At 41.8% G+C, this 9363-nt stretch overlaps 1 long non-coding RNA gene across 2 annotated transcripts; it reads right to left on the bottom strand.

Annotated features, from left to right (window-relative positions):
- Positions 1-1130: 1130 nt before the first annotated feature.
- LOC126987078 (uncharacterized) lies at positions 1131-8949 on the bottom strand. 2 transcript variants are annotated; one of them, XR_007740151.1, is made up of 3 exons: positions 8890-8949; positions 2394-2808; positions 1131-2087 (listed from the first exon to the last, which is right to left on the bottom strand). It is a non-coding gene; the product is annotated as an uncharacterized LOC126987078 (long non-coding RNA). The 2 variants fall into 2 exon arrangements; XR_007740150.1 differs by lacking the exon at positions 8890-8949 and having other exon boundaries at positions 2394-3600.
- Positions 8950-9363: the final 414 nt, after the last annotated feature.

The following is a 9363-nucleotide window of genomic DNA, read 5'->3' as shown; positions in this document are numbered from 1 at the left end:
ACCTCTCTATGTTTCTCTCTTACTCTCTTTATTTCTTCTTCCTCTATTTCTATTTACTTGTCATCGTCTTCGTTATCTTCCTTCTGCTTCCACTTCCTTATATTCCTCTCCTCCGCCTCTTCCTTCCTCTAAATTACTCTCCTCTTTTTCCCTTTCTCATTCCCTTATTTCTTCTTTATTCTTGTTTTCCTTTCATCCTCTTCCGCAAATCTATTTCCCTCTTCATTTACATTCGGTTTTCTCTTTCCCTTTTATTTCTCTTAGTTCTTTTTTTCCTATCATTATTAAGTTCTGACATACTGCACCGAGGAGAAAGATTTTAAAAGGATTGAAAAGAAAAACTTGAACCTGTCCACAACCGATACTTAAGATAGGAAAGGAACATTATATTGGAAATTGAATATATTGAGGATTGGAAAAGAAGAAAAACGTGTGGTTGAGGAGGAGGGGAAGGGGGAGAAGGAATAGGGAGAGAAGGAGGAGGAGGAGAAGGAGGGAGAAAAAGCAAGGAGGTGGAAGAGATGGAGAGGAAAATAAGAGAGGAGGAAGAAGACGAAAATGAAAAGGAGAAGAGGAAGGAGAAAGAGAAGAAGGAAGAAGAGGAGAATGAAAGGGAGAAGAAGGATTAGGAGGAGGAGGAGGAAACGAAGAAGGAAAAGAAGAAGTAGAAGGAGAAAGAGAAGAAAAGAGTGAGGAGAAGAAGGAGAAGGAGTTTGAAAAGGAGAAGAGGAAGGTGGAAGAAGAGAAAAATGAAGGGAGGAATTAGGATTATGAAAAGGAGGAGGAGGAAGAGATAGAGGCTGAGATAAAAGGAGGAATGTGAGGGAAAAGAAGCAAGAATCAGGCAGGTAAATTGAGGGCGAGGAAGGTGGGCAGGTAAGCCGTGTGAGAAAGGTGTCTGTTTGCCTCTACTGGTTAGCCCGCATCATTGACCTGTATGTTTGTGTGTGCCGACTACCCCCCGCCCTCCCTCCCCCCCCACCAAAGCCACAACCGGTATCATCGCATTCAGGTCAAAAAATCTCAGGAAGACAACTGCTATGATGAAAACAAGTGAAAGAGAAAGGGAGCAAACAAGATTTATTCAAGTGGGGAGTTAGTGTACCTTCGAGGAGAAAATATATTAGCCAAAAAATACGGCACCTTTATTTGACCAGGTAACAGTGATCAAAATGCAGCGGTTATATGAGACACACACACACACACACACACACACACACTTATCTAATTAACCAACTAACTAACTAACTAACTAACTAACTAACTCCACAGATACAAACTTAAACAAACAGCAGATTAACACACACAAACACACACAAACTAACTAATCAAATAACTAAGTGAATAACAAACTAACTAACAAACAAACTAACTAACAAACTAACACTGGTGTTAACTTTAACAAACAGAAGATAACTACGTATTTTACAACGGTTGTACTTAACAGTAATATAATGCAATAGACAGGTAACCCATGTATGACACAGTATTAACAATGTATATACAATCTCACACTAACAACTATAACAATAACTAAGAGAATGGTAGGAGAGGAGAAAGGAAGAGAATGTGACAAGAAGATAGACATGGAGGAAAATGAGAAGAAGGGAAGGAGGGGAAAGAGGGAATGAAGAAAAGGAAAGAAAGAAGGAAAAATGACAAGAAGGAAGCCAGTTAGTATCGAAGAGGAAAGGGAAAGAGGAAAGGAAAGAATGTACATTGTGGCCCATATTAAAAAAAAAACTCGGGGCTTACACACCAAGATTTGATAAGACTTAGGTAGAGGTTGTTAGTATTTCCATGCATAGTTTCATGAGCATAGTGATAGTTTGGCAAGGCTTCTGGACCATGAACGTGATACACACTCATGAGGACCCGACAAATCTTCTTTATGACCTTTGGAAGTATTTGTCATGACAGTGAGAAGCGGCCAAGAATAAGGGCATTTGTTTTGTTGCACTTATTCTATATTTTTTTATTTGTAACCTGCAACAACGGAACTATAAACTCCACGGCCTCTCGGAGTCTATGGGAACGTAGTTTCCTCTGTTTATAATCCTGCATTTTTTCTTTGTTTTATTTGTGACCTGGAAAAAAGGGAGATAAAAGAATGAGTATTAGAGAAATTCAAACTAATAAAATATCATTATTATTATCATTAGAAGGTTTTAAGTTTTCATCAATATAGACAAAGAAACAAAAGTAAAATGGAGAAAGAAAGACGCAGATATAGAAACACAGATATGAAGAGTGACGTGAAGAGACAGACAGAGACAGACTAAGATTCACACATATGGGAACAAACAGAAACACACACACACACATACACTCCCCACTTAGACACACACACACGCAACCCCCCCACACACACACTCAACCATCACATAACCTACCTCCATAACCACCACCATACAGACCACCACCTCCATGCCCACCGCCAAATCCAGTACCTCCGAAGCTGATCCCGCCATATCCACCACCGCCGCCGCCGCCGTATCCCCCTCCGCCGCCGCCGTATCCCCCGCCGCCGCCGCCGCCGTATCCACCGCCTCCACTAAACCCTCCTCCACCATATCCTCCACTACTGTGCCCTTCGGAGTAGCTGCTGGTGCCCTTGCCGTGGTGAACGTAGTGGACGACGTGCTTGTGGTGGATAGGCACGTGAACAGGGACGTAGACAGGATAGGGGTGGCCGAATCCGAAGCTCTTTCCCTTGAAGATGTATTTGTCGAAGAAGAACGGCCGGGGGCTTGCTGGCCTCAACACCGACGCGGCCACCAACAGCAGTAGTAGTAGTGCGTGCCCCCGCTGTATAGAGGGAGGAAAGGAAGGAAGTAGCGAGGAAAGGAAGATGGTGAGAAGGGAAGAAGAGAAAAGGAGAGAAGGAAGGTGAGAAGAAAAGGGAAAGAAAAAGGAGACAAGATGAGAGGTAGGAAGGTGACAAGGGAAAAAGATAAGAGAGGAAGAGAAGATGACAAGAGGATAGACATGGAGGAAAATGAGAAGAAGGGAAGAAGGGGAAAGAGGGAATGAGGAAATGGAAAGAAAGAAGGAAAAGTGACAAGAAGGAAACCAGTTAGTATGGAAGAGGTAAGGAAAAGCGAAAAGGAAAGAAGGTTAAGAGAAGAAAGAAAAAACAAGAGATGAAAAATGAGAAGGGGAGAATAGGGAAGGAAAAAAGGGAAGGAAAAGTGAAAAGGAGGCAGAGGAGGTGTGAAAATTAAAGTTAATCTTCAAACATGCGATAACATCTATACTACTTATACTACTACTTATAAATACTTCTTGATACTACTACTGACATTTCCATATACTATCACGTACCCTAAAAATACTTCAACAAATACTAACCCTACTCTTATCAATTCTACTTTTACTTTTACTAACAACCTTCACACTAAAACAACTACCAATACTACTGACGCTTTTTTTTTTTATATACACAACTATGAGTAACCTTTGGAAGCAAAATATAGTGGGCAGACTTTAGTAAACAAACAAAAAAATAGATAAAAAATTAAAAATAAATAAACAAATAAATACAATAATAATAAAGTAATCGAACAATCAAGCATATAAAACACACACACACACACACACACACACACACACACACACACACACACACACACACACACACCTGAATCCCCTCCCTTCCCACACACACACACACATATCCAACCTCCTACCCCCTCTCACAATCACACACCTGCCCCCTCCCCCCCCCATACTGATCACCTCACACGGAGCCAAAAATACCTCCTTGCAACACTTCACATTTTCTCCCCCGACTGACCAAACCAACGCCCAGTCATTGGCTCCAGCACCCTCCTCGCCCTCCTCGCCCCGCCAAGTGTTAGACGCCGCTGCAATACAAGTGTGCTATGCAATGCGTCGGTGCAAGACATGAGTGGAATATTGTCATTAGGTCATTAGCCCCGCCCAGGGAAAGGCTCCAACGACACACTTGAACGTTGCTTGTATTATTTTCCTGAGGTGATATTGACGCGGTGACAAGATTCCAGTAGCAGCAGAAAAGAAAACGGTATGTGCAATGTAGTACTACTCTATTACTGCCGCTGTTATTCTGCTCCTACTACTACTACTATTACTACTACTACTACTACTACTACTACTACTACTACTATTACTACTACTGTTACTACTACTACTACTACTACTACTACTACTACTACTACTACTACTACTACTACTACTACTACTACTACTACTACTACTACTACTACTACTACTATAACTACTACTACTACTACTACTACTACTACTACTACTACTACTAAATAAATAAATAATTATGTAATAATAATCAGAGCAACAAAAACTGCTCCTTCTATTTAATGCTGTACAGTTGAATATGAACCAACACAATTTAATTAAGGCAACAACTAAACTAACTGACTGACTAACTGAATGCACGGCTGACTGGCTGAACACCTGGATGGCTGACTGACCGGCTGACTGGTTGACTGGCTGACTGATTGACTGACTGACTACCATTGCTACTATTTCTACTGCTACTGCTACTACACTACTCATACTACTGCTACTACTAATACCAATACTAATATGGCTACTAATACCAATGAGAATACTAATAGTAATACCAATGCTAATATGAATACTAATACTAATACCAATAAGAATACTATTACTAATACCAATACTAATACGAATACCAATACTAATACCAATACCAATACTATTAATAATCCTAATACTAATATTAATAATAATACTAACACCAATACTAATACTAATACTAACACCAATACTAATACTAATACTAACACCAATACTAATACTAATAATAATACCAATACTAATACTAATAATAATACCAATACTAATACTAATGCAAATACTAATACTAATACCAAATGCTAATATGACAACAACAGCAACAGACAGACAGACAGACGCAAAATTCCTTCCTTTCATAATCTTCTAAAGTGTCTCCTCAAAATCCTTAGTTGCATAAAAGAAATCGCGACCGGTCCTCCTCCTCCTCCTCCTCCTCCTTCTTCTTCTCCTCCTCCTCCTCCTCCTCCTCCCACGGCACAGGAGAAAGTTGCCACGCCGGGATGTGCCACACACCCTCTAACAGCAAAGAACGTCGAGCAGGTAATGCATGCAGACGTGTGTATCCGCCTGGCTGAACGACCCTTCCCGCTGGGGTGCCTCAGGGCCTTACGTTAGCACCCACGCTTTGTGCCGCTGCTCAGAGGGTCGCGGAGGGGTTAGCGGAGGCGTGTGAAGTGTTGAATGGCTCTGTTAATACTGAAGCTCCGTGTATTTTGATGACAGAGACGTTTCGCTAGACCTTCTACCGCCAATTAATGTTTGTGTATTTAGGAGATATTTGTTACTCTCTAAACAACGTGGCGCATCTGAATGTTGACGAGAGTAACGGTAAATACGTCTTCAGCCAGATATGTCCATTATTTAAGTGTATTATAGTTAGGTTGTTGACGATAGGATTATTTGATGTATCTATAAACACAAAATTGCGTAAGAGAGATATTTATGATTCTTTTAACAACGTGACACGAATGAATATTGACGGAAGGAGCGGTGAAATCTCTCTCTAAACACTAAAGGCTGATGATAGAACTAATTGATGGATCCATAAACACTGCGACACTTGTACATATTGACGAAAGAAAATACTTAATGCCTCTTTAAACACTCTAGTCTATTCTTAACCCGGTAGCTGCGGGGATCATGTTTCTTAATTAAAGGCCCCTCTAAGCGAATTAATGAAAAAAAATCATCACTCACACACACCATTCCATAATATAATCAACGCATTTGTGATCAGTTTATGCATCATCTATTTTGGGGGGTCTTTATCATGACAAAAATTTGGCCCGTCGCTGCTACACGGTAAAGCCACAAATTTGGCCCGTCGCTGCTACACGGTAAAGCCACAAATTTGGCCCGTCGCTGCTACCGGGTTAAAGTATATCCTAGAGATGCTGTTTGAACCATGTCTCGGTAACGTAATATCAGAAACCACAGCAAAACCTTGATATTAAAGGTCGTATTATAAGAGATTTCGCCTCCCAAGAACACATATCTGACTAGGCTTTCGTAGGAGTTGTGGGCATATCCAGGAGTAGTTTTATGCCCCTGGTGGTAGTGTGACCATTCCTCTGTACCGTGAACCTGAAGAAACACTCATTTGAACCCGACTGACCGCCTCTTTGATCTTTAGAAATAGCTGAAGTGAGAAGCGAAAGCGTCTTACAACACCAACCAAAGTCTTTTAAGGCACCAAGAGCAGACGAACATATCTCTGACGTTACATTGAGGTCCTAGAGTAAAACCTTGAAACTGGACCCGTTATCCTCGCGAGCGTGATCAGTCAGAACCCGTACGTGACCCCGCCAATACTACCCGATCTCGTTTTTGTCCCGTGTTGAAGAGGGAACGAATGTATCAGGAAGTTAAGGTAAAGGCTCGCAGCTGGGCGTGTCGTGTTGCCACGCGTGATCGAACACCCTATCTCTGTGGCCTCTTTGGGAGCACACGGCCCAGTTTTTGTCATCGAGTTGAAAGGGGAACGAAAGTATAACAAAGCGACGAGACATGACAAAACAGATAATTGTGCGTTCTCTGGGAGTTCAAAACGTGACATCCTTCTTTATATTACAATGGTCAAAGGGGGAACGAGAGTGTTTTGAGGAACATAGACACCTTGTTAAAGCTATTGTTCGAGGGAGGGGCGACGCTTACCTTGATGACGTCCCTGAAACACGAACAAAAGATATTAATTTGACTGGTAAACTTCAGTGCAAAACAAAGCGAGTGGGTTTGATCATGTCCTCCAGCGTGATCAAAGAGCACATCACCGTTACTTCCTTGGGGGTATATAAGTAACCCCATTTTCTGTCATCGTGTTCAAGGAGGATGAATATGTTTTAGAGAGTTGTTCGAAGATGGGACTGCAGCAACTGGGCTTTAAAATATCCTCCGGCGTGATTGAACAGTACATCATCTTGACCTCCTTGGGGGTAGACATGGCCCCGTTTTTTGTCATCATGTACAAGGGGAGACGAAAATATTTTAAAGCACAGAAATACCTTTGCAAGTCATATGGTTCGAAGCGAGACAGAGACGGGTGGGTAAGCTGACTCTCTCTCCAGGAAGACACAGGAAATTATTCAAGAGCCCAGAAACACCTTTGCATGGCTGGTGGCTCGAAAATGAGACTCAAGCGGGTGGGTAAGGTTACGTTCTCTCTCCAAGAAGACGCAGGAAAATATTTAAGAGCGCAGAAACAGCTTTGCAAGTCTGATGGTTAAAAAAAAAATATCGGGTGGGTTAGATTACTTTTTCTCTCCAGGAAGACGCACGGAAGTATTTAACATCATTGCAAGTCTATGGCACGAAGAGACTGAAGCAAGTGGGAAAGGTTACGCTCTCTCTCTCTCTCTCTCCAGGAAGGCAGAGTGCTCGAAGAAAAAACTTGACGCCTTAGAGACCGTGAGTAGGTCTTGGAATATGAACCTTGATAAACATGATTTGCCTTCACTCACGCCACGACGAGCAAAATAAAAAATGCTGTAATTCTTCTATTCGTCATTGGTAAAGACGGGTAGAATTAAACAAGTAAGAAGAAAACAACGAAATGAAGCATGTTTTTTTTTTCACTCACGTCATGACAAGCAATAACCAGAGGAGTGAACACTGACCGGGAAGAAGTGGCTGTAATCCTTCTCTTCGTCATGGTAAAGACAAGTAGAATTAAAGAAGTTACCACAAAACAGAACGAAATGAAGCATGTTTTTTCACTCACGCCATGACAAGCAATAACCAGAGGAGTGAACACTGAACAGGAAGAAAAGGCTGTAATTCTTCTCTTCGTCATGATAAACCTCAAGCAGAATTAAATAAGTAGAAAACAGAACGAAATTAAGTATATTTTTCTTCACTCACGCCATGACAAGAAGCAATAAGCGACGGATTGAAAATAAACGGGAAAAAAGTTGTGTTTCTACTTTCCGTCATATTAAAGCTGAAGTAGAATCAAACACCTCACAAGAAAGAACGAAATTAAGCTCTTTTTTTCTTCTAAAGTCACGAATCGTCAAACATTAACAAGACAGCCAAAAAAACAAAAAAAAAAAAACATTGAACACCACTGTACTTTTAAAATCCACACACAGCCTTTCAGCACCAGACAAGCACAGGTTTTACGTCCATAGTTCCCATTTTTCCACAATAATCAAGGTTTTCTCTCTCCCACTAAAGGCAAGGCGTTCGTTTTATCTCCTCTGCCTTCACGTCTTCTTATAAAAAAAACGGTTGCTTGATTTCTCTTCTTCCTTCGTAGTCCTGGTATGTCCTCTTCCTGATGTTCCTTTTAATCCTTGTCTTCTTCTTCCTCCTCCTCTTCCTCCTCGCCGCAAATGTTATGGTCACTCGGTATCCTCTCGTTCTGTGTATTCCTGCGCATTCCAATTCCTGGTATTCCACGTAATCCTTCTATTCCTTTTCTTGCACTTTCTCCTCGCTGAAGATGTTAAGGTCACTCGGTATCCTTTCGTCCTCTGTATTCCTTTCAATCTTTTTCCTCTTTTTCCTCCTCCTCCTCGCTGAAGATGTTAAGGTCACTCGGTATACTTTCGTCCTCTGTATTCCTTTCAATCCTTTTCCTCTTTTTCCTCCTCCTCCTCGCTGAAGATGTTAAGGTCACTCGGTATCCTTTCGTCCTCTGTATTCCTTTTAATCCTTTTCCTCTTTTTCCTCCTCCTCCTCGCTGAAGATGTTAAGGTCACTCGGTATCCTTTCGTCCTCTGTATTCCTTTTAATCCTTTTCCTCTTCCTCCTCCTCCTCCTTTTTCCTCCTCAGGGCAGGGCACTCACCATGTCTTCCTCGTCTTCCTCCTTCAACTAAGCATCCCCTTGGAGGAGGTGCGGCATTATATACAAACCAAGAGGGCAACTTTCTCCACGCTCTCTCTCTCTTTCTTTCCCTCTCTTTCTCGGTCTCTCTCTTTCTCCTCCTCCTCCTCCTCCTCCTACGCACAAACACTTTCCCTATCGGCCGTGAAAAAAAAAAACTTGCGTCTTTCCACGATCTGCTATTTCCTCCTCCTCCTCCTCCTCCTACGCACAAACACTTTCCCTATCGGCCGTGAAAAAAAACTTGCGTCTGTCCACGATCTGCTATTTCCTCCTCCTCCTCCTCCTCCTTCTCCTCTTTTTTTACACCCTTTTCTCTCTTCCTCCTCCTCCTACTGCTCATTTTTTACTCCTGAACTTTCTCCTCCTCCTCCTCCTCCTCCTTTTTCACCTTCTTTCTTCTCCTTTTTTACTCTTTTTCTTTCTCCTCCTCCT

Source organism: Eriocheir sinensis, chromosome 64, assembly GCF_024679095.1.
Source record: "Eriocheir sinensis breed Jianghai 21 chromosome 64, ASM2467909v1, whole genome shotgun sequence".
Lineage (NCBI taxonomy): Eukaryota > Metazoa > Arthropoda > Malacostraca > Decapoda > Varunidae > Eriocheir > Eriocheir sinensis.
This window is presented reverse-complemented; position numbering and strand designations above follow the sequence as displayed.